Source organism: Sphaeramia orbicularis, chromosome 19, assembly GCF_902148855.1.
Source record: "Sphaeramia orbicularis chromosome 19, fSphaOr1.1, whole genome shotgun sequence".
Classification (NCBI taxonomy): Eukaryota; Metazoa; Chordata; class Actinopteri; order Kurtiformes; family Apogonidae; genus Sphaeramia; species Sphaeramia orbicularis.
In genome coordinates this window covers 46,706,374-46,732,659 of record NC_043975.1, presented here as the reverse complement: position 1 = coordinate 46,732,659, position 26,286 = coordinate 46,706,374, and the positions used below count along the sequence as shown (strand labels likewise).

At 36.9% G+C, this 26,286-nt stretch overlaps 1 long non-coding RNA gene across 1 annotated transcript; it reads left to right on the top strand.

Moving 5' to 3' along the window:
• Positions 1-7,514: 7,514 nt before the first annotated feature.
• Positions 7,515-25,407, top strand: LOC115410100 (uncharacterized). The gene is made up of 3 exons (XR_003934054.1): positions 7,515-7,527; positions 16,055-16,058; positions 25,283-25,407. It is a non-coding gene; the product is annotated as an uncharacterized LOC115410100 (long non-coding RNA).
• The last annotated feature ends 879 nt before the right edge of the window (positions 25,408-26,286 follow it).

Sequence of the window (26,286 nt, the reverse complement as noted above, 5' to 3'; positions counted from 1 at the left end):
AAGTATCTGATATTTTCATGTGACTTCAGTCTGAACGGCCAGGTCGCATTTATCTGATGTTTACACCATTGAAATGTGACAAACATCACAATTCTGCATCCCAGGGGCAGCAGAAAAAGTGTATTTACTTCCGTATACACAGTGTGTGTCTGCGTGGTCACATATTCCATCAGGACTTTTACTCAAGTGGGTCATTTCAGGGTCACATTCAGTTCATACTCAAAACTAATAAAAGTCGCATTTGATGTGTAATATGAACGAGGACACAAAAAAAAAAAAATCAGATTTCACCCAAAAATCCAAACTGTACATTAAGACCTGCTGTGTGAACGTAGCCTTAGAGGACTGCAGTCTTTATTGTCCTAGTGTTTGCAGCATAAGAAACAGTAAATGCCACAATAAAAACAACAAAACATACATCCAATTGCATATTCCCAAAATGTGCACATTTAAAATGATGGAGATAAAGAACAAATGTAAGCGCTATGTACACAAAAAGATTACACTGAATATATTAACAATCAAGGATGTCAACATGGTTTTAGTCCAGGGGCCACCTACAGACCAATGTGATCTCCAGTGGGTATGATCAGTGATATAATAACAGTGGAAAAAGTAAAATTACATTAGGAAAATATTTACATCTACAGTAAAAATGTGAATAATATAAACAAACATGAACAACCTGAAATTTGACAAGAAAAATATGTGTAGTTTGTACAATATTTTGCCTCAGTTTATCATTTACACATCTATATTATATTATAAAAGCCAAGTGGCCTGTGCGTGTGTGTGTTTTATGTTTAGTGTGATTACACCAGAAATCCCCAAAAATTGGATTTCAACAAAAAATCCCTAAAAATTGGATTTCACCAAAAAATCCGAATAGTGCACTAAGACCTGCTGTGTGAACGTGGTCTCAGTAAAAGTCCAGTATGAGCCACATGTGCTTCACCCACATCGACAACAACAAGAGCTTCCTTTTTGTTGAGTCAGAGCTTCACCCACTTCAGAAAATAGCCAACTTGTATGAGGACACAGTTGGACGAGAAGAGTTGAAAAATACATTTTCACAACAGAAGTGATCAGTGATCGATGAGGCTGACGCTCCAGAGACATTTGACCATCCAAGAAAGAGGATAATCGGGAAAACGATAAAAAGAAAGCATGCACTTTTTCAGTTTGTCACTGATTGAACACGGGACACAGATTAGTCGATATGGAATCTACCACTGATGTTTTCAGGTGAAAAATGGGCCTGGATCATGAGCTTGTTTTTGTGGCTTGAAGCCACTAATGAGTCTGTGTTTCAGTAAAAACTCAGCTGTAATCACCGATGTGCCAAGTGTAAAACATTAAACAGGCTTCCAATTTTCTTGTTTCTGGCTTGACTTCTGTGGGAACTCTATAAGCCCATGCACATACCGCTTGTTCTAATAACTTAAAAGAGAGCAGGAGTGTAAAAATATAAAGGTAGTGACATTTATGACGGGACGAATCAACCTTTTTGACCTGCAATGTCTGAAAATAAACACTTTCCACTGAAAAAAGCCCCTGAACAAATCATTTGATTTTCCTAAGTAGAAATACTAGAAGTGATCTTAGGGGTGTGTTTTAAACTTTTGAAGCTTTCACACAAACATTACATATATTTGTCTTTATTGTTATTTTTTTGTTTTGTTTTCAGACATGTCTCAGACATTAAAATAAATCAAGTAATCAAAAACAAATCGAAGAAAATAATTGTCACATTAATCGATTACAAATATAATCGATAGCTGCAGCTCTAACCCAGAGTGTCCTCTGCCTTTGTCCACTGGTAACCAGGATAGGCTCCCATAACCAGTACATAGTATACGCAGTATACGTACTTATTTTTCAGTCATCATTGCGTATACCCTCTTCTAAATCCCCCTGATGTGCACCATTCAGTTGTATCTGCAGCCAAATTGCCCGTTGTTTCCCTCGGATGGTGAAGCTTTGACCCGCCCTACTCTGCCTCTAATTGGCTAGTACTTGGTGCCTTCACTGATTAGATTGGTTAACTTTAGGCACGAGGACTGATGAGCCAATCAGAGGCAGAGTAGGGCGGGTAAGTGCCACCCCAGCTGATTGACAGTTTACTGCACGTCTCATTGAAAAATGCGCGACTATTGGAAATGCGAACAAGAAAGGCAAAATAAACATCTTTCAAATGAGTGACACATATTGAGAGAACCTACTTTAATGGAATCCAGAATTCTGAGGTAAGTTTTAAGGTGGTTTCAGAACGAGTCAATGTTTTAAACTACTGGACATATGACTGCTCATTTAGAGGAGAGATTTTATCACCAATAGTTAAACTTTGTGAGTAGGCTAACGTTATGAAAGGCTAACATTATGAAAGGCTAATGTTATCCTATGTTTGCCTCATGTTGAATACATTTTCACTCATGCAGCTGCTTGTGCGACCAGTAAAACCTACAAACTGCTCCCAATCAAGTCATGATCATTTTATAATAGTGAGCAAACACTACAGATGGATTTTTGGGTATACTAAATAAAGTAGTCTGACATGTCACTGTTTCTAAAATTGTGTTTTTCTGGACTATTAAAAAAAAAAAAATAGAGTATACCCACTTCTCCAGGGACCACTTCACCACTGCCCAGAACCCTCTCAAGGACGAAGTGGTTCAGAATCAATGAATGAATGAATGACATAATTGACATTGTAATTTAATTCATTGTGGATGTTTATTTAAAGTCTGTTTTGTGTGTGAGAGCAACTAGAAGCACACCAGATATGTTCTATTGTTCATTAATGCACTAGTAGGTTCATTGCTTAATCTAAATTGTTAATCTAAATTGCTTATTGGTTGTTTGTCTCTATATGTTCAGGTTGTTATTGAAAATGAGAATCAGTTCTCAACTAACTTACTTGGTTAAATAAAATAAATAAATAAACAAGTGGTTCCAGGCACAACAAACCCCGCCCCTCATGAATCTCATGCATTGTAGCTTATTTTGGCATCGATCCATCTGATGTCATCATGTCTATGCATGTGCTGATGTCAGTATAGACATAGACAGCATAGACACGTTCCAGCCATTATAAGGAAATGGGAGAGAAAAGATCTTAAAAATTACTAAAAAAAAATTTATCTTTGACCTACTTTTCCCAAAATGTAATCAGATCTATTCTGAGTCACTGACAATCTATAAGCCCAGTTTGGTATGAATTTAACCACTAGTTTTGCTGTTAAAGTGTTAACAAACATACAAACCAAACCAAAAACAATACCCCTTGCCTCACCTTCAGGGGCAGGGTAATAATTAAATTAGAGCAAATCTAAAAAAAATAAAATACTGATTTCACAACCTCATTTCCTGGCTGCCTTGGTGGGGGGGCTTCACAGGTACTGGTAACACAACACATGGAACCCAGATCCCATGTGAAATGATCCAAAACATGAAAAAATAAACAAAATGTGTCGGAATTGGCTTGACCAGTGCCAGACGAAAAAACCATAAATAAATAGAAATGACATCACATCCTACAGAACAGAAAAACTTGCAAAAGTCAAATGAGGTCAAGAAGCATGAGGTACATATGATTAACAGGTTTTAAAATGATTTATGGATATTAAATGCAGTGCTTTTCTACGTCAGCAGATTTTTACCAAGTGAACAACCACAGATGGTCCTGAGCCTGAAGGTGGATTTGATCAACTGTACCGATGCTCCGTTTGACCATTAAACTGACAGGCTGTTCCCAATGGATATAGATTTACAGCACACATACCAACCTCTAGCAAAAGATAAACATTAAAATATGTTTTCTCTGTGTATTTTAAGTGCCCTCTCAGCTAATTCTCCAATATTTTACTGGAAAAACATCAAGCACTGGCCTCGCCCACTTGCTTTTCTCAAGCTCTGAACTTCTTGGCATGTCTTTCGAGTTTCTCCCAACAGGGGCTGCGAAAACAGGCATTAGCATACGTGGGAGGGGAATTTTTTCACATTACTCAGAATCAGATAGCATGCAGCAAACCGTGACATAATTTTATTTATAATGGCTGGAGGCCGAGCGCTGTATAAATGTCATATCCTTATATCTGGGCTATCTGCTTGTCTGCCTGTGGAGCATAAAGAAAGCAGGCCTGGAGGTGGACTGTGCAGGTCTGGTTTGGGCGAGGACTGACCCACAACTCCTAAGAATGTAAATGTTGTTGTAGTTTTAGCCAAACAATCTGATTGGACAATAATGCACTTCAGCTATGGCAATAATTCCCATGAAGCACAGCTTGCCGCGCTCAACTTTCCAACTTCACCCTGAAAGACCCTAACCTCCACCAGTGACCAAAAGCATCTACTGATCTAAAACTTCTGATCCACTAATTCTATCAATCCATGTAAATAATTGGTTTGAAATACAGTTTTTCATCTTTCCGTGGTCATCGGATATGACCCATTTGGACCTTCAGAGGCTCTGTAGTTACCATGGAAACACTATCATCTTCTACAACACAGGTGTCAAACTACCAAAGCCAGCCTGCCAAATGGTCCAATCCGACCTGTGGGATGAAATTGTGAAATGTGAAAATTACACTGAAGGTATTAACAATCAAGGGTTTCGAAATCAGTTTACTTCAGGGTCCACATACAGAACAACTGGATCTGAAGTGGGTCTTGTATTAGTATAAAAAAGTAAAATTACATGAAATTTGTACATTTACAAACCAAAACATGAATAAACTGAATAAATATGAGCAATCTGAAATGGTTTAAGAAAAATAAGTATAATTTGACCAATGTTCTGCCCAAATGTTTAGTGTATGTATTTGTAGATCCACTGTGATCTGTCAGTTGTAATGTACATGTGGGTGCTTCTATGAAACTGGTCTTAAGAACAGGACATGGGGCTAAAAATTCCAACCAGAAATAACTAATGTTGTGAAGCAGGTTTGGAAGCACTTTGGGTCTATTTAAAAAAGAAATATTTCCTGAGATGAAAGAGAAACTATTTTTCAGATAAAACACATTTTTATATTATTTTACTTTATATTTAATACAAAAATCTGTATGTAACATGGTCAGAAGGACACGAAAATTACACGCTACTATTTATATCTCTTTATTCTCTCACAGGTACATTTTGGGAATTAAACTAATTATGCAAGGCAGAGTGTTTCACAAAAATGACCGCTGTTGCAAAATCATTTGCGATTTATATGCGTTTAAATGTTCAGGTTCTGCATGTAACACTAGTGGACACAATGGGTTCCACACCAAACCTGGAATGAGACTGATATTCATGAAAAACCCATGTGTCTGGGTTAGAAAAACCACTAGGATCAACACATTTAACACAGTGTCTTTATTTATAGTATATATATATGACCATTTACAGACATGTTTTCAGATCTAATGCAGCTTTTCATGTCCCAGTTTTGGTCCTATTTTTGGACTCAGTATTTGATTTTGGGATCGCTCAGTGCAAGAGTACAATTTTTTTTTTTGTTTGTTTGTTTTTGCATTTGTCTGAGGTCATCATTAGGTCCATCCTGGGGGGAAATATTTCTACATTTCTTTTTTATCATTAGGTCTAAAAACCTGGAAAATTGCCAGATGCCAAAATGTACCCAATTTCATAAAAGCACCCATGTATAAATGATAAACTGAGGTAGAATGTTGTTAAAATTGCACTTACTTTTCTTAAAACTTTTCAGGTTGTTCATATTTGTTCAAGTACAGTTTGTGGTGGAAACATTTTCATATTGGAATTTTACTTTTTTCACTCTAAAACATACAGAAAACTTTGGAGTTGACAGTACTGATAGGTTCTTATCTTATTATTTAGAGTATTTTACTGGTCTGGCCCACTTGAGATCCTTTTAGGCTTTAAATGAATTAAAATTAAATTAAAATGAGGTTGACACCCCTGTTTCACCAGTAAAACCCATGGAGTTGGATCAATGACAGTGGATGGACACACTTGTTTTTCTGTTCAGTTATTGACATCTTTGTTGATAAAGTTACTTTTTCTTCAGTTTTTTTCTGCTTTTGACATAATGACCGTCAACTTTACCCTGAGCTTTAATGAACATCTACATGATCAGACAATTAAATATAGAAAATATATGATTTACACTGAAAAAAATGCAAAATAAGGAAGATAATATTGGTGATACTGGACACTCGGTTAATGTTCAGTTAATGATATGTGTTATTATATTGTCATTCTTTCTTCATTTTTTCTGTTTTGATACAATAACCTTTGAGTTTACTTTGAGTTTTCATGAATATTTACATGATCAATTAATTAAATATCGGAAAAAATACATGATTTACACTGAAAAAATGCAAAATAAGGAAGATAATATCACATTCAATGGTGATAAATCACTTAAGAAAGGTCAAATATAGAGGAAAAAATCATTTAGGAACTGACACAAAAGTAGCTCTGGGTCTTTATGGGTCAAGGTGAAATCAAAATCCAAATGTTGCTTTTTTTTCTTTCCATAAAACAGCATCACTGATGAGTAGGTAGATGAGGACTTTTACCGTCTACTCTTCTTGTGTCGTCAGTTTCCTTGTACTTTGCTTCTTCCATATGCACTTACACAGACAGGGTGAAACCTGGGCAACACATGTGTCTGATAACATCATTTGAGTTACGGATCAAGCCCTGCCTGCTCTGTGCTGCTTACGTAAAGCTGTAACAAAGCCCATTTAGACAAACAAAATGAGGTAAATTCACCAAAGCCATTTTCTATTTATGCGTAATTAGTCTAATTTCTTTATAAATGGTCAAGCAAGAGAGAGAGAAAAAGGCAGAGACTGCATTTTGTTTGGCTTTGTGGATTTAGATCTATTTGGATATTTTTCCTACATACACTACATGTATATTCACAATCCCACATTAACCCATAAAGACCCAAACAGCCACTGGCAACCAAAATCATCTACTGATCTAAAATGTATAGTAACCTCTTAACCACTAAACCTATTAATATGATAAAATAATTGGTGTGAAATGCAGTTTTTCATCTTTTCATGGTCATCACATATGACCCATTTGGACGTTCAGAGGCTCTATGGTTACCTTGGAAACACCGTCACCTTCTACAACACTGATTCACCAGTAAAACCCATGGAGTTGGATCAATGACAGTGGATGGAAACACTTCTTTTTACAGTCAGTTATTGATATCTTCACTGAAAAGGGAACTTTTTCTTCGTTTTTTTTGCTGTTTCTGATATAATAGCCCTCAACTTTTCTCCGAGCTTTTATGAACATCTGCATGATCAATGAATTAAATATAGGAAAATACCTGATTTTCACTACAAAAAATGTGAACAATAAAGATGATAATATTATAATAAATGGTGATAAATTATTTAAGAAAGGTAAATTAATTTAATTTAATTAAGGAAAATTAATTTTGGAACTGCCACTAAAGTAACACTGGGTCTTTATGGGTTGAAATGAGGTCACATGTAATTTAGTGAAGGCTCACTGTCATTACATTACACATATAAATGTATGTCAAAATGGAAAAAGTTTGAATATAAGAACAGACAGAATTATGTACAGAATGTACGCAGGGGACAGGCAACGCTTCACTTGTTCCATTTGCAGATTTTTTTTGCTTGAATTAAGCACAAAATCTTGAATCAAGCAAAAAAAAAAAAAAAAAAAAAAGAATCTTGAATTAAGCAATAAAATCTGCCAATGGAACAACTGAAAATTATCTTGGTAAGATTTCTTGAAATATGATTTTCAAGATCTAGTGCAGTGCTTCCAACCTTTTTTGGCTCGTGACCCCATTTTAGCATCACACATTTCTGGCGACCCCAGACATTCAAAACAGAGACTTTTTTTTTTGCTAAAATTAATTTGTTTTTCATCATGTAATAGTTTGCTATACTATATTGCAAATAAATGTTAATTTTAGAGGACATTTAGTCTGTATAGTGTATATTATCATGGACGGAGGCAGTAAAGCCAGGTGTAGATTACTGCACAAAGGGAGAATTTTATTTTCCTTGGTCAGGATATGTACAGTCAGTCCAGCTTGGATTTACAAGGCTGACAATTAATACTGAACAAAATCGAACTGAAATTATGAATTATGAAAGAGCTGCAGCATCTGAAACCGACCACAGTGAACATTTGACAGATAAACAGAACCACAGGGCTGCAGTTTCAGCTTCACACTTTGTCATGTCTTTTATGGATTGTGATAGTCTCTGTCAACTCACCATATATTTTTTATTAGTAATTTTATTTTTATTTTTTTTCAATTACTAGAAATTTCAGGTGACCCCATTGGAATTCCAGGAGACCCCAAGTGGGGTCCTGACCACAAGGTTGAAAAGCACTGATCTATTGTCTAAAAATAAGTTCTTATATCTCACTGAAAATGTACTATTTTGCTCATTATGTCTTATTTTAAGTGTGATGAGATATTTTGACTAGAAATTAGAAAAATACATGCAACCCAGTACAGAAAAATACCTAATTTCTCTCCTTTTATTTATTTTAATTCATTTGCACAATTCTATTTTGAAAAACATTTATTTTGAAAAGAGGAAGTGTGAGCCTCTCTCTCTACCTTTATCTTCCGGTTTTCATGGTCACGTTGGGTGATAATGACCTTCTTATTTGTTGTTAAGAGTATTTGTCCCGCCTTCCGAATAGTGGACGGAATCACGCATTAGCTTTTCGGTCTTTTGCACTCTGAGAATGAACGGAAAAGGCTGTTAAACGGTCCGTGTTGAAATATATGGCTCATCTTGTTGATGGGAGCACAAGCTAGAGAGGCTGTGTCCGTTGTGTTCGTGCCAGTGCTTCATCTTAGTGAGTTAAGACCATATGTTGCTAACGAAAACATGCTAGCGCCAAGCTGTTATTAGCATTATGCTAACGCTAATCGTGAGTTTACATTTTCAGTTTAAAAGCAATGTAAAGGTATTTCTGTTTAATGCATGGCTTTGTCAAATGAGATTTAAGTTCACAAAAGTCTTGCGAAGCACTTTTGCTTCTTTTTGCACTATTTTTGGTCCAATGTAATGTTTATTTTAATGCTAAATGCACAATTTGATAATTTACCATGTGAAAGCTTGCACCAATTCCTATGTAATGCTAAACCTAGTAGCACAGATAGGGTTTTACTTAGGGATGCACCGATACCACTTTTTACTAGGTCGAGTACGAGTACTTACAGTTGAGTACTTGCCAATACCAAGAACCGATTTGAGTACTTAATAATCCCATTCCAGTTGTTAGTTCCTTTTGTAAATGTGTTTGTTTTATTGTCGTTGTCATTAGTCTGACTGGAACAAAACGCTGCTACTGACATTTAATGTGTTGGAATGAGCGTTTCTCAATTAATCCACCAGGGGGTGCCGCTGCTAATTAACCATACTAGACAAATACCACGAAGAAGAGGAAAGGTTTTTTTTTTTGAAGAAGAAGAAAGTCAGTAATAACAAACATGGAGATGACAGAAGTAACACTAATGTGATACTAATGTTGCAGTGTTTAAGGTTTAAAAGCTTAGCTTCAGCAGGTAGAGGAAAGATAAATGAGCGATAAGTTTCGTTTTCACTCCCGCTGGCGGCGCTCTGCACCACTCCGTACCCCCAGCCCAGCCCTGGATAGCTGTCATAAATATGTCAGTAGTTTTTCACTAACTCACAGTTGCTCTTCGAACAGATCCTCTACCTCCATGGTTCCTGATGGTATTCTCCGTCTGGGTACACATCCGCCAGCACCATGGAAACGGATGGAATGTACGCAGAGGACGGACAGAACGTTCTGCCCATATCCGTCTGTGTCTTTAACGTTACTTGCAGTCAGCGTTACTTTTATCACCGTTATTTATTTTGACAAATCTTCACACTCCTCACACATTATTCCTCTGCTGCGTACCTGCTGCATTGAACTGTGAATGTCACACGGCCGTAAGTGGTATCGGTGCATTTGTATCGGGTTACTTTTATGAGTACGAATACTAGGGCTGCACGATTAATCGATTTTAAATCGAAATCGGATTTTTTAATTAGTACGATTTTTAAAAAAGGGAAATCGTAAAATCGATTTCATCTCTCTCGTACCTCCAGGCCGCGCGCTTGCGGGCTCCCGTAGGCTCCTCCTCCTATCAGTGACAGCGGTCTGTCACAGAAGTCTGTGTAATGACTGGACTTTAAATGTGTTATTGAGCCCGCAGTACTTATAGCAATGTAAGCCGTGGCTTCACGCACGGATCCCGCAACTGAAATAGAACTGTATGTGGATCACTCATCTTCCGTTGTCCCGGATCCGTACTGTACTGTCTTCTTCCGAACCGGGTCCGAGTCTCGGGGTCATCAGCCTCAGCAGAGGAGCCCACACAGCCCTGTGCCCACACACATCCACCAGCTCCACACATAGAATCCCTCCAGCGTGTCCTGGGTCGGTCTGTTCCATGCACGGATCCCCCAGTTTAAATAGAACCCCATGTGGATCACTCATATTAACGTGGTCAACGCACACACGCACGCACGCACGCACAACTGATGCCTGTCACTGACTTACATTGGTATCACTTCTGTGGGCCCAGATACCCAGGAAAAAACGAACAAACAAGAAAACATATATATATAAACATATATATATATATATATATATATATTTATTTATAATTTAGTCCTCTTACTTGCTAAATTTTTCATTCACAAATGTAAGTTCTGTTACACAAAACCAAATATTATTTATTTTTTGAAAGATGTTGAACTTTATTTAAAGCTGTTAGATAAATGTGGAAACAAAAAGGCTATAAAAAACATAAGTATTTGCTCTGATTTGGACATTGTATTATATAGTGTATTCCCCCTGACAAACTTCTGTTATTTTCTTGTTGTATACATTGTTTGTATACTCTACTTCATTCAATAAAGATTTAATTAAAAATAAAACTTCTGTGGGTTCATCACGTGATCCCATCACAGATTTGAGGTTAGAGCAGTGCCTTGCATTGTTGGCTGCTCACGAAAATGGCATGCTGACTTCTGTTGTCTTTTGTAGTTTTACCCAAAAATCGAAATCAAAATCAAAAATCGAGTTTTTAGAGGAAAAAAATCGGGATTTTTTTTTTTTCCAAAATCGTGCGGCCCTAACGAATACAACTACACACACTGAGTATCGGAGCCGATGCCCGATACTGGTATTGGATCGATGCATCCCTAGTTTTACTGACACAAGCAATGATTTTAAAGGAGAATATTGGAAACTATTGTTTTTCTTCCTCCTTGGTAATGTAATAATTTAGTTGTATTTCATTTCATGATTTACAAAAGTTTAAAAATGGTTATATAATCAATTTCATTGGTTGAACATATTAATCACAATTTCATGGTTGAATAATATAGGGATATAGAGAGGAATTTATTTGTTTTACATGGGTTAAAAAATAATTTCATGTACAACAGAGGATATTTTGAGTTATGCAAAATGCATAAAATGCATGTAAAATAGTGTATTGTTAGAATAGTAATATGATTTTTTTTTTTTAAAAAAGGTAAAACTAAGCTATAGCTATGAGAAGATATTGAAGAATTGACTTCATCTAGCTTTATGCAATACCATTATTGTTGTGCAGGCTAGGTTTTTTTTATGCACTTGCTGATAAAGAAAACCCTGGATTCTCTGCAGACGGAGATGGCGAGCCTGTGCCCAGAACTGAACCAAATCCTCCATTGAAGAGCACCATTCTGGTAACAACTCAAACTACCACCAGGAAAGAACAGAACTTTGACCTAAAAAGAGTTTTGACTTGACTAACAGGACAAACTAAAATATTGAGCTCAATAGGACTTTCATGGGGTTTTATTTCTTTGTATGTCAACTTATTGTCATTGTTAAATTGTAATCTGTTTTATTTCTTTATTTCATCTGTTTCTACAAAATAATAATGATCATTCTTGCTCATTTCCTGGCTTCAGCCATTTCAGTCCATACTCACTTTAGTTCCTATTGTAACCTTCCGAACCTAGCAACTGGTCTATACTTGTGAATTATCCTAAGCTACTAAACGTGAGTCAGGGATTACATACACTTGATTAGATTTTGATTTTTTTTCCTGTGTATGCCCTCATTCTCTCGTCACTTTAGGAATGACTCACAAAGATCAGTAAGGACTGAAATTGTAACTTCAGTGACCAATGTAGAACTGGACTATTATATTAAAACAAACCTGAACTTAGTCAAAGGCAGCCAACTCCTCCAGTGGCTGCCATCGTCTGTAGCTCAGGCTACTGCAGGATCATACAGGTCACAGGTGGTTACATGTCAGGCCAAGCAGCTCCAGATGTATGTCAAAGGACACCTCTCAGTTTCACAACTCACCTCCAGGATAAGTCAACACAGCAGGGAGAGGAAGGACAAATATGGCAATGATGGTAAAAGGAAACTGACTCTATTCTTTTGGTTTAGCTCTGATTTACCTGACTGCACTCAGGCGGTACATAGTCATGATTTTTTTTTTTTTTTTTTTTTATTAGCCCCGTTCTGGCACTGATTTTGTTCAGTGCTGGAGTGCTGTTACATGGTCGTCCTTTTATAATTCTTTCTAAACTGAAGACACTGTTGTAGAGTTGAAAAGATTAGTCGACTTGAGTCCATTAAAAAAACTAAATAAAAAACAATCATACTTTTCTTAAATTAATGCTTTGTTTCCTTAATTTTGCTGCTGTTGTGTTTCACATGGACACTTATTGTGATGCACAAGGCACCAGGACCAACACAAACAGAAGAAACAAGGACTAAAGGGCAGAAAATGTCTAGAAGTTGACTTTACTACATTGGAACCATCACTTACTCCTTTAAACTTTGAAGCTTTAGCACAAATATTATAAATATGAGTCTGTATTCGTTTCAGTTGGATGTTAGTTCGATGTTCATTTGATATAAGTTGAATTCAAATGTGTTAAAAACTGCTTTGTACATGTCATTGGACTTGATGTTGTTTATATCTATAAATATTTTTATGTATACTTTTATACTGTTATTTTTGTTGTTATTTCTATATAGATACATTTTTATAGTTTTACTTTTATACTTTTTGTGGTTGTTGTTTCAGCTTGTTCTGGAATAAAGGACAAGTTGTCATTATCAGACATGTCAGTTTTCTATTTTTTTTTTTTCACCAATTCAAATAAATGTTTAACCAAATCAAAGAAAGCAATCAATTACAAAACTAATTGATAGTTGCAGTTCTACACTGTTACGTTTCTAGTGTAATTTTAGTCAGTTTCTCTTTACTAGACTTATGTGACTCATCAGTCTGTGGTGGCTGTTGTCTGACTCTTCAATTCAAGATGTCCTTACACTGCAAATGATTTGGTTCTTACAATGATAAAAAAGATTCAGACGTGTTGGATAATTTATCTTGGTTTAAGAGTTAATTTCTTGTTTTAAGTGTCATAGATCTGTAGACATGCTTATTTCTAGATTTAACCATCTGAATTCAAGAAATCTTGTCAAGTGAAATGATCTAGCTGCATGGACAGATATTTCACTTGTTTTGAGTTCCTTTTTCCTCAGATTTAGTGTTTTTATCTTGTTTTTAGACACCCCTTTTATTGCACTGTACAATTTTTCCTCTTATTTTTCAATTGGAGACAGATGTGGAATGCAGCAGGACAGTCCAGCAACAGCTGAATGTGACTGTGAAGGAACGCTGTTGGACCTGATGCAGAATAAGGCCTGACATCAGCTGGTAGAAATAACTGGACTTCAGGAAAAAGATTTGAAAGACTTGAAAGATGTCTCCGTCTTCACATTTAGCTTCCCCACAGGTCAGTCAAGTGGACACTTACACAACCCCAGACCATCACAGATGCTACTTTTGTACCTTTCACTGATAACAGTCTGGGTGGTCTTCATCATTGGAAGCTGACATTTATTTTTCCTGAAAACCAGGGTCTCATGTGAGTCATCTGAGGTGAGCTCAGAGGTCCTTATATACAGAATAGATAGAGCAGTGTTTCTCAGCGGGGGTGGTACTGGCCTCCAGGGGGGCAATGGGACACCATTAGGGGGCGTTTGGAATGAGAAAGCGGCGAGGGGGCAGTGAGACCAAATTGGGGGGGGGGGGGGTGTTACTCTGTATAAGTGTCAATATCAAGCAGCATATCATGTCAATGGTAACATCTGTCGTAGCCCCCCCCCCCCCCCCCCCCCCCCCCCCCCCCAAGTCGACAACTTGTTTCAGAGGGGGGATGGACACGACAAGGAGGATAATGGTGAGCCCCACCCCACCCCCCATCGTAGGAGCTTATAATTTTTTTGCAATCAAATTTTTATTTTCATTTAACAAATTAAATCGAACAGAGGTATTTCAGGTTACACAATAGTACTGGAATGGATTCTCAGAGCAAGAATACGGGAGGCTTATGATGCTGTAAAGGGGTGTTTGTTCTAAAAGGGTTTGAACTACTGATATAGAGCTTTGTCCTTATGTAATACAGTTTGAAGCACTAATGGGTGCAGTGGTCATTTCATTGATGTCTAGTCAGTTAAAACATCAAAATTAGATTTGCATAGAGGCATAATTTTCACATTTTCATCAGCTTACACTGTTTGGGGATTTGTGTCACCTTAGAATCCATATAAAGAATGATTTAAATGTGTAAAGATCATTGTTTCTGTCTTTCTCTGTGTCTCTTTCACTAAACTGTCTAAATGGAATTCAACTTGGGGAAATTCCCTTTTCTTTGACACTCAGACGGCTCTGGTTTGTGTTCCTTAAGATAATCAGTGAATTCTAGAGCGGAGCTGAACCTGTAATTACAAGGGAAATTAGCAATAGGCAGTGATTTGTGTCTATATACAGCCCAGCTTTGACAGGGAGGGCGGGGTCACTCCAAAACACTTCTTACACAAGTGAGCCAGTTAAAAAGTGGGGGTTGGCAAGGATGCTGAACGTGCTTTATAATAACCCTCAGGCATTTATGTAATTGTATTACGGCTCAGTTGAAACTGTGTGTAGTGGCTGGGCCTTAGGGGTTTTCAGAGACTGTTGACACTTTATTTAGATCAGCAGAGAATGAATTCAAAGACATAGTTAATTTGCATCCTGTATTACTTTTTCTCCTCCTTAGCTTCCTACCAAATTACATCATGTGGACATGTAAAACATTGGTCATTGCTGAAACTCTGGTTGAGTTCATGCACAAAACCATGAAGTTCTCTTAAGATGCAACAAGAATTATGCCGTGACGCATGTAATCTTAAAGCCATTTGGCCCAAGGAGAGTCCATTGCCCAGAACTCAGTTGAAACACATTTGGTTCATGTGGTTTCGAAAGCTCAAACCGTTTTTAAATGCTCTGTGTTGCTGAATCACTACCAGCTGCCACAGCCATTATCCTGCCAGGTTAGTCACCAACTGATGTGTTAGTTGTGGGCTGTTCCCCAGGCTTCTGCGGCAGATACTGCAGGTTAGTTTAGATAAAGAAACGAGAAGGAAAATCAAAGTAATAAGCAACTAGACAGTCAAGACCCATACCCATATACAGGGTGTCTGTGCAGGTCTTGAAAGTCTTAAAAAGCATGGGTTTTTGAAACACTGTTTTCCAGACCTTTGAAAGTCTGAATCTGAAAGTCCTAGGCTACTTTTACACAGAGATCCCCAGTGTATAGTGTGATGTATAACTTATGTGTCAGAAATACCTCGAGTATAGCTTCTCAGCTAACCTCTTCAGAGTCTTTCACTGTTTCACAAATGTTAACATGGATAGAGTCCTCCACCCAAAGTGACAACCGCTTACGGATCCCTGTGTGGGGGTTGCACACGCAATATGTCATCAAAACATCACACTTTGGTTGCAGAACGGGAGGTGTTCCTTTTACGTAGCGTTCCAGAATCCTGATTCCACCTTTATCTCGGCTCTGTTACTACCTCCAGAGGTGTTCCAGAGCCGCGACAGAGGTGGGACCAAATGATCCACCATTTAGTTTACACAGACGTCGTTCTGGATTAAAGGTGAAATATTCCCGGAATGGGGGTGCTGTGGAAAAGGGGCTTTAGTAAAGTATGGAAAAATGTTTCTCTCATAGTTGAAGTTGAATTTTAGGGTATGCTCAAAGGTGCATAATCTTGTAAGATGAGAAATACACAAGGAAACGTAAAAAACTGGCTCTGATTTCACTAACTAGTCAGTACTGGAATGATTCTGGTGAAACTTGTTTGTGTGATATCCATTTACTTTTGTGGTTTTCATATGTTTTGAAAACGTTTGTCAGTAAAACATAATTTACTGGGAATTATGCATTCATTCATTCATGCAATTATTATAATGAACTTTTCTACTACACACAGCAGGTACAATCTCAACCCAAAAAAGTGGGAGCACAAGTATAAAAGTACATAAAGTCAAGGTCTGGGGGAAAAAACAGCAGTCCTGAAAAAGTCTGAATAATGAGCAAGCACCCTGCATATAGATTGTATCTAACTCACTACATAAGAATTAAGCAGGAAAATGGGATAGTGAATTAGCCCCTTTTCCACCAACTTATTTACCTGGGTAAAAGAATTCCTGATTGCTTTGCATTTCCACCGACACTTGGTTTGTGTTCAGTTAATGATGTATGTTATTAAATAGTCACTTTTTCTTCAGTTTTCTGTTTTGATACAATAACCTTTGAATTTACTCTTGAGTTTTCATGAATATCAACATGATCAGTGAATGAAATCTAGAGAAAAAATACATGATTTACTCTGAAAAATGCAAAATGCAGAGGAATTATTACAATAAATGGTGATAAATCACGTCAGAAAGGTTAAATATAGAGGAAAAATTCATTTGGGAGCTGCCACAAAAGTAGCCCTGGGTCTTTGTGCTTTAACGTAGACAATTTTATGTTTGTTGTCTTATTTTTCTTTGTTTAAAGCCATAGGATGACAACTTCTATGACACTCAAAGGATGAAAATGAAGTGAAAAGATTATATTTAACCTTTATTTAACTGGATAAAGTCCCTTTGAGGTTGAGATGTAAAATGCCATAATATGGTATTTTAGATGTTTTGTTGCACAACTAGAATAGCTGTTAGACATTGCTCTAAAACTTTTGTGTAAAGTCTGTCTGGACCACTTTAAACATGGATGGATTTTAATTTACACAAAAGCAGTCAGCTTCAAATAGCTAAAGTGAATTCACTAGAAACTGTTTTGGTGCATTTCCAAAAGGTAAATGTAGCGCATTAGAAGATCCCCTGTGTGTGACCTGCAGGTATGTGAAGGCCCTGGTCTAAACCTGGACAGGTGTACAGTTGTCTCCTATCCAACGGGGAAGCCCCAGTCGGAGCTAATGACTACTTCTATCAGCTGTTGGCCTGAGTCAGCACGTAATCTCCCTCAACCAAAGCAGATGATTGACACGTCAGCGCCCTTCCCCGTGAACCCCACCAGCCCGTCCAGGTGTGTGAGCCAGGTTAGGTTTGATACTGTGTGTATGTGTGTGTGGACGTGGATGACGCTCGCAGCTGCAGTGTCACTGACATCAGCTTTGAGTGGAGCTCTCTAATTAGACCTGACTGCCCTGTCATCACATACTGCTGTTAGTTACACCCCCCAGCAGCTGTCTCACCTACACACTCACTCACTCAGAGGTGCCCACACCCCACACAGGTGTCCCACAGCTTCAAAAATATCACAGCATGCAGACAAGACATGACAAAGGGTTTGTCTCTTTTCTGTTCCACTTTCATAGACTTACTCAGAAATAGTTGAATGTTTGATTCCTAGAAGGATCCATCTTCTGATGTCATATATTGATCTTCTCCAACTCTCTAAACCTCCAGATGCTGAACTCACCCCCATTTGACATCACGTTGAACCACCAATATTTCCTAAAAATCAAATCAAAGCTCTTATGCAGTTGGATCCACTTCTATATCAGTCATGTATTTAATACTTAAAGCAGTGGTTTCAACCTTTTTTGTCTCCTGACCCCATTTTAACATTTCAGGTGAACCCAGACATTTAAAACAGAATTTTTTGGGTTTTGTTTTTTCTTTTTTTGCTAAAATTGTTTGGTTTTTTTTTTTTGATCATGTAATAATTTGCTATACGATATTTCAAATAAATGTTAATTTTAGAGGACATTTAGTCTATATAATGTATATTATTCTGGACGGAGGCAGTAAAGCCAGGTGTAGATTACTGCACAAAGGAAGAACTTTACTTTCCTTGATCAGGATATATACAGTCAGTCCATCTTGGATTTACAAGGCTGACAATTAATACTGAACAAACAAGAACTCAAACTATGAATTATGAAAGAGCTGCAGCATCTGAAACTGACCACAATGAACATTTGACAGATAAACAGAACCACAGTGCTGCAGTTTCACACTCAGTTTGTCATGTTTTTTATGGATTGGGATTGTCTCTGTCAACTCACCATATTTTTTTATTAGAAACTTTTTTTTTTTTTTTATCAATTCCTAGAAATTTCAGGTGACCCCACATGGGGTCCTGACCCCAAGGTGGAGAAACACTGACTTAAATAGCGCCTTTAATACGTATCCAGCTCCACAGAATGACCAAACATGACCTTTGACCTGAACTCATTTGAATATCATGTTGGAAAATATAGCAAAATCATTAGATTGGACTTTTCAAAGCTAAAAGAACATTCTTGTCCACCTTGTAGATTCTATTGCATGAAATATGTTAAACACATTATATTTATATATCAAATAAGAAGGTTTGAAAATTATACATTACATGCAGAAGTGAATGGAACATCCAACTGATCACCTAAACGTGTTAAAGAAATATGAAAAAAGAATTGTTGCTTAATAAATGTAACATCTACTTTTGTTCCCATTCATGGGCTTTTTACTTAGTATTACAGACATCAGGGTAAAGGATCCATTTTGTTTCAGAGTCCTGCATCACTGGACTTGGTCCAAAATGATTTTGTACACATAATTATCCATTTTACTGAGCCACACACACCTATTTATAAAATAAATAATTAAAAGTGAGCAAAACAGATAGAATACCAGAACATGTCCTATAACATGTCCATAACAAGACAGAATAAAAGGGGAAATATCCAAACTATTGGTAACCAGTGGAACGTTTTCAGCAAAGGTCACAATCATGACTGGAACTGTGAGTCATCACATAATTGTAATGATCAGATCTGATGCATTTACATGTACTTCAGAACTGCCATAATCCCAAAACCCTAGTTTACATGTTTCAGTCCATTATTGGATTTCTTTCAGAGTACGCACGTAGGCTCCGTAGTTACTGTGGAAACTCCATCATCTTCTACAACACTGATTCACCAGTAAAACCCATGGAGTTGGATCAATGACAGTGGATGGACACACTGGGTTTATGTTCAGTTAATCAGAGATTTACTGAGAAAGTCACTTTTTCTTCAGTTTTCTCTGTTTCTGATAGAATAACCTTCAACTTTAATCAGAGCTTTAATGAACATTTACATGATCAGTGAATTAAATACAGGAAAATATGTGATTTTCACTGAAAAAACACAGAGTACAGAGGATGATATAGTAATAAATGGAGATAAATCACTTAAAAAAGATGAAATCTAGAGAGAAATCCAATGTGTCCTAGGTCTTCCCTGAGGTCTCCTCCCAGTTGGACATACCCGGAACACCTCCCCAGGGAGGCATCCAGGAGGCATCTGAAACAGATACCTGAGCCACCTTCACTGACCCCTCTAGATGTGGAGGAGCAGTGGCTCTACGCCGAGCTCCTCCCTCCCACCAAGATGTATTTTTTTTAAATAACAAATGAGATTTTGAGGAATTATTCCTGACCTTGATCTTTGACCTAGAATGATCACAAGGCCAACAATTTTATAATTAGTCATCGGGAATTTGCATGGATACATAAAAATCAGGGCAATTTTACTGAAGTCAAATCCAATCTAATCCAATCCCATTTTATTTATAACGCTCTAAATCAGAACAAGTTATCTTCCATTTAGATCCGGTCTAAACCAGACTCTTAATAAGCCAATTCACAGACACCAACAGAATCCTTTAGCCACTGTCACTTGGTGACAGTGGCTGGAAAAACTACCTTTAACAGGCAGAAACCTGGAGCAGACCCCGACTCTGGAGGATGGACGTCTGTTTAAGTGTTGGATGCTACACCAGCCAACCAGAGAGAAAACTGTCAAGACAAAGACTGACAAAGCCTCGAGTCATACCAGACTATTTCATAGACTGAAACAACTGATATAACATTAACCCATAAAAACCCAGTGCTACTTTTGTGTCAGTTCCCAAATTAACCCTTTCATGCATAGTGGTCACTACAGTGGACAGCTGTTCAATGGGGTTCTGTTGTATATTTATGGGTTTTGTTGTTTCAGTTCTATATCAGCCAACAGGGTGGACACTTACGCACCATCCCATAATACACTGACATTCAGACCATTACTGTAAATTTGCAGTTCTAGATAAACCTGATCTGCAGTAACATGTTTGAGTGTAAAAAAAATTGCTAATTGTTATTAGACTTTAATTAACTGTTTTGTTTTTTTAAACAAAAAGTTTTATTATTATTATTATTATTATTATTATTATTATTATTATTATTATTATTATTATTATTATTATTATTTTATTTATTTATTTATTTATTTATTTATTTATGCATAAGATCTCCATGCAGGTATGTTAAAATGTGAGAAAACATCAGATTAGTAGCATTAAATATGTTTTTATTTCACAGTTTTCAGGCAGTATTTCAGTTAATACATGTTTCTTTACTTCTAAAATTAAACGCGTTGTGTCAAACTGAGTGGATATTTTGTAACTCCATGAAAAATAGGTTCATAAAAATGTTTCATACTTTTTTTCATACCTAAAGAGGAATAAAAACACTCAGGAAAAAACAAATATTCATTAATGTTCTCAGAATTTATACATGAAAGGGTTAATTTTTCTTATATTTAACCTTTGTTATGTAATTTATCACCATTTGTTGAATAATATCTTTATTTTGTGTTTTCCCAGTAAAAATCAGGTATTTTCCAGTATTTAATCCACTGATCATGTAGATGTTTATAAAAGCTCAGATTAAAGTTGAGGGTTATTATTTTAGAAATGCAGAAAACCGAAGAAAAAGTGGCTTATTCAGCAAAGATATAAATCACAACTTGGGATGTAACGATTACCGGTATAACGATAAACCACGGTAAAATTCCCGACTTGTAGGATTACCGTTTAAATTCCAACTGTCATGATAACCGTGTTTGATTACCGCAGTTTCAACACAAACTTCATATGGAAAATGGTCAAATAATGGCTAAAAGGTGCCATCTCTAATACACACTTGTATGTTTGATGTTTTCATGTTAATATTTGAATGTTTCTGCCAGAAGAAAGTACATTGTGTCTATTATTTTATTTGGGTTTTTTTTGTTTGTTTGTTTGTTTTTTTCAAAATACAACTTGGTTATATTATTTCAGGTTGTGTATAAGTACTTTTTGAACATTCTGAGCACATTTCAACAATACCGTGATAATAATGATAACTGTTATAATTTTGGTCACAATAACCGTGATATGAAATTTTCATATCGTTACATCCCTAATCACAACATAAACCCAGTGTGTGCATCCACTGTCATGGATCCAACTCCATTGAGTTTACTGGTGAATCAGTGTTGTAGAAGATGACGGTGTTTCCATGGTAACAACAGAGCCTCTGAACGTCCAAGTGGGTCATATCTCATGACCATGAAAAGATGACAAACTATTTTACACCAATTATTTGCATGTACTGATAGGATTAGTGGATCAACAGGTATTAAACAGTTTAGATCAGTAGATGGTTTTGGTGGACAGTGGATGTTTGGGTCTTTAAGGGTTAAATGATAACAGATTAAAGGCTAACTTAACATTACTGCATATTGTAGTTTAAAGTGTACACATAACAGTTCTGATATTGTCTGATTTTAGAGAACCATCTAAGGGTCACATGGTTAATAAGTCATTGTGCCACTTTATGCATCACACTATTTCATTTGGTCGACTACAGTATTGAGTTGCAGTATTTAGTCTATTATCTGCCCTGCCATCCCACACTGTGCCCATCTTCCTATTCCCACCCACATAAAACCAGACTGTTGGAACAGCGAACGCCACCACTGCCAAGTCTCCTGACTGACTTCCTCCAAAAACACTGTAATCTTGTTTGTGCTGCCAATTTGAGGGTTAACGACACAACTCTGGTGTTTAACTAAAGGCCTTTTATCATTCCTCCACTGACCTCAATGTCTCCACGGGGACCTAATGATGACATCATTAACAAGCGCCCAGCGTTTGCTGGTTGATAATCCCTGAGATCATGTACTGTAAATGACGAGAGCCAATACCGACGGTGGGCGTGAGAGACAGGAAAAGAGATGGAGCGAAGAAGAGAGGGGCAGTGACAACAGTTAAAGACCGACTTAAAGTAATGCAATTCTGTTTGTGGTGCCCACGGCTTTGACAAATGACATTACAAAAAATTTAACAAGAACATTTCTTTCCTGGAACATTGTCTCCATTACTCTGGATAATCCACAGATGTCACTGAACTGTGAATTTCAAAATCCAGTAAAGTCTAATGATAATAGAAACCTTCAGTTACTCTGAACTACAGGATCCATAACAACAGACAAATATACAGTCCACTCCATGTCCAATAGGTGGATCTATAGCTGGGTTTCCATTACAGTTATCCGCAAAATAAAAGCGATATTTCTACAAGACAAGAATACAGGCTGCACTCAAAATCTAAATGTTCTCTTTGAAGAGATTTCCACCTGTAGAAAGATTAACATACATACAATAATGCAAAAAAACAAATGTAAAATAAAATAGAAAATAAACAAAACACTGGAAATGAACAGCATTAACTTTTCTCACATGTGCAAAATCTATTTTCAGTGTCAAAAACACCGCTTGAAATATTATGACACCTTTTCTTCTTCTTTTAGTGTCTGTTTCTTTTTACATTGGTACTGATGGATACACGAAGGAATCACTTTATTATTGACCCATTTATTTAGGATGACATGTGGATTCATATGGTGATGACACACTATCAAGTAGCATCGAAATAATTAACAATTTCCATCAAACGTATTAAAACAAAAGTAATGAAAATGGAACTGTAGAGGGCACCGACAATTGTGTTAGCCCTGATGTGTCTGTGGTCGGCGTTCTGAATGTATGATTTATTTTAAATATTCATAAAAATTCAACTGTTTGATCAATAGGAAACTATAGAAGCATATTACATTCACATAAAAAAATGGCTCTTTTTCTGAATTAACAGTATAATTTTCTTGTAATTATGAGAAAAAATAACTTACAAAAAAAAATTCCGCTCTATTTTTCTAAGTCAGTGGGACAGTGGTGCCTCTTTATCCAAGCAGAAGTTCTTCATTGTAGGAAACAACCATGCCCCGACTTCTACATTTAATTCAGTTTTATTTCAGTTTGGGTTTGAGACATTGGGAGATACTCATGTCTTTAATATGGAAGGGTATTGCATTCACATGAAAAAATTTTTATCGGCTCGGTTTTTCTGAATTAATGAGATAATTATCTCATAATTACGAGATAATTATCGCATTAATTCAGAGAAACCGAGCCGATTAAAATTTTTTCATGTGAATGCAATATGCTTCCATAGGAAACATTTCAGAACATGCTGATAGAATAGACCTTGTGCTTTCCTTAGACATCTGAGCATGCTCAGTACACCCCCGCCACCTGTGAAATGCGGGGCAAAAAACAATATACTCAATATAAAAATAGTCAGTTTAGGCTTTTGTTTTTGCACCATTTTCCTTATTATTTTTTGTTTTTACTGTTGTTTGAAGTGTTGTCGTGATTTTCCTTTTTTTTTTTTTTTTTTTACTGTTTTTACTGAGTTTTGACCATGTAACTGCTTTTTGGAGTTTAACCAGGTGTCAAAAAGCAGCTGGACTGATTTAGAAAAAAAAGATCCAAAACATAAACTACTGGGCCCAAATTAAAATCCTTGTTGGTGTTCACTGTTCCAGTTCACAGTTGATGTTCAACATCCTAAATCTCTTATTGATGTCCATTCTAGTGCCTTATTTAGTCCAAACCTGTCAAACTTCAATTCCTCTTTTTGTCTTTTTCTGTTATTCCACCTGTTTCGACCCTAAAACACATAGTAAAACAAAACCACAGAAGAAAAGGAACACAAGCACAAACTCACAGCAGCTTTAGTGAACCTGTAAACAGACACAGATTCACAGCAGCACCTTTACCTGGAATCATGTCTCAGGGGTTAAAGGGTTAAACCATTATTCAAGTACTTTATTCACTTGATCAATTCTAATGTACTTTCTCTGCACAGTAAATTTATTTAGGAGGCATCACTATAAAAGTTTCTGTAACAACACCAAATAATAAGATAATTGAACAGAAATATGTGCCGTCAAAATATTTCACTCAGACTCTGCTGAGTCTGAAAAGTCCCTTTTTTTTCTAACTGCACTGAATTCTTAAACTTTTTTGTCGTCTCAAAGGCAGCAGTAATTATTCATCTTAAAACATAGTATTTCTTTGCACTTTGCAGCCTATGTTACTACACCAAGATTAAAAACCTGTTCAAATCTACTTTCTTTAATTTGATATTCACAGCAGCATTTACCTGGAGTCATGTCTCAGGGGTTAAAGGGTTACATAACTCGTATCTGTTTTCTGCATACAGAACAGTCCACAACTTCTTTCTGAACTTCTTTGTTTGTTTCCCTTCTATCCAGTGTCTGAACATATGGCCGCTCCACCTGAATCTCCCCCCAACACTTGTTTCCAAACTTCCCACTCATGGCACATGTATGTTTATGGTGCAGTGAGTGGGATCTGTATCTATGGCTTGATGTGCACATGATTTTACCACCCAGTTCTCTTCGGATCTACACGAGGACGAGCTACAAGTGATGATTATTTTACTTCTGGAGGAGTAAAACTTGTTTATCTGACAATAAATTTAATTCCAGCAAACAGCCGGCGCCTGTAGAGTCGCAGGCCGTGTAAACCTCGACTAGATACCCAGCTCCTACCTGTTGCACAATACGGTTTTATTTATGCCTGTAATTATCCCCTTCCTGTTACAGACGTGCTGAGGCACACATCTCCTGCTGCTCAGTCAGCTGAGCTTTTACATGGGGCTGTACTACCCCCATCAGGCCTCAATAGGAACTGCAGCTTTAGAGCAAAATCTCATATTTAAGGGGCTCATATTTCTCTCAACTCACTTTTATTAGTCTTTGGTTCATTTATTTGTGTATTTGGACCCTAATGGTTCATACAGTTTGAATTTGAACCCTCCAGGTGCTGCAAAACTATATTTGTATTCATTTGGGAAAAATCGAGTGGATTTCTACAACCTGTTTTTAATTCCTGCTTAATTTGTTACATCTATAACTAGTTACATCATGACATTTACACATATAAGGTCCAGACTTCAGACGAACATTTCTCAGAGTACGACATAATTGTTTGTCAGCAGCAGCGGTTGTAGTCCATACTGAAAATGTGTCCAAACTTGGAGCCCATTACCTAAAATGTTCAGTTGTTGGTTGAATGGGACAGAGCAGCACAGTGTACAACCTGGAGGGCAGTGGCGTGCACAGACATTTAGAGGGGCAGGTCCTCAGCCAACGAAAAAGGGCACCCCTCTCCCGAGTTCGACAATCCTGATCTGCAGTGTTTTCATAAATATTGGTCCACAATAACTTGCCATCACTGTTTATTCAGTATTACACATATGTTAGCATTCTACAAAACAATGTACTGCTACTGCAATGGCCTTACACTTTTCACACTAAATAACTAGAAAAAATCAAAGTGGCTGAAGTGGCTCATTTGCATTTAAAGGGCCAGCGCTCCAAACTACCTTTCTGGTGTCATTACTCAGAAATAGGGTTGAAGATGGACCTGTGGAGTTGAGTTAATGAAGAATTCAGACCCAAGCAGAGCATTTACAGTTTATGGAGACCACGGGAAAATGTTGAAAAATGAAGAATTCCATTTTTTTTAAAAAAAGCAAAATATCACTCCTTTAAGATATGATATAGTAGAATTTGGATGAAAACACACAGGTCCAGGAACTTCCTGTAGTAACTTCACTTGCAGTAGGTTCACGCACATTTAATTGCACCTATGTTGGAATAAAGTAATACAAATTCATGGAATTCCAACTTGTAGCTGTTCTATACTAATGTATCCTACACTA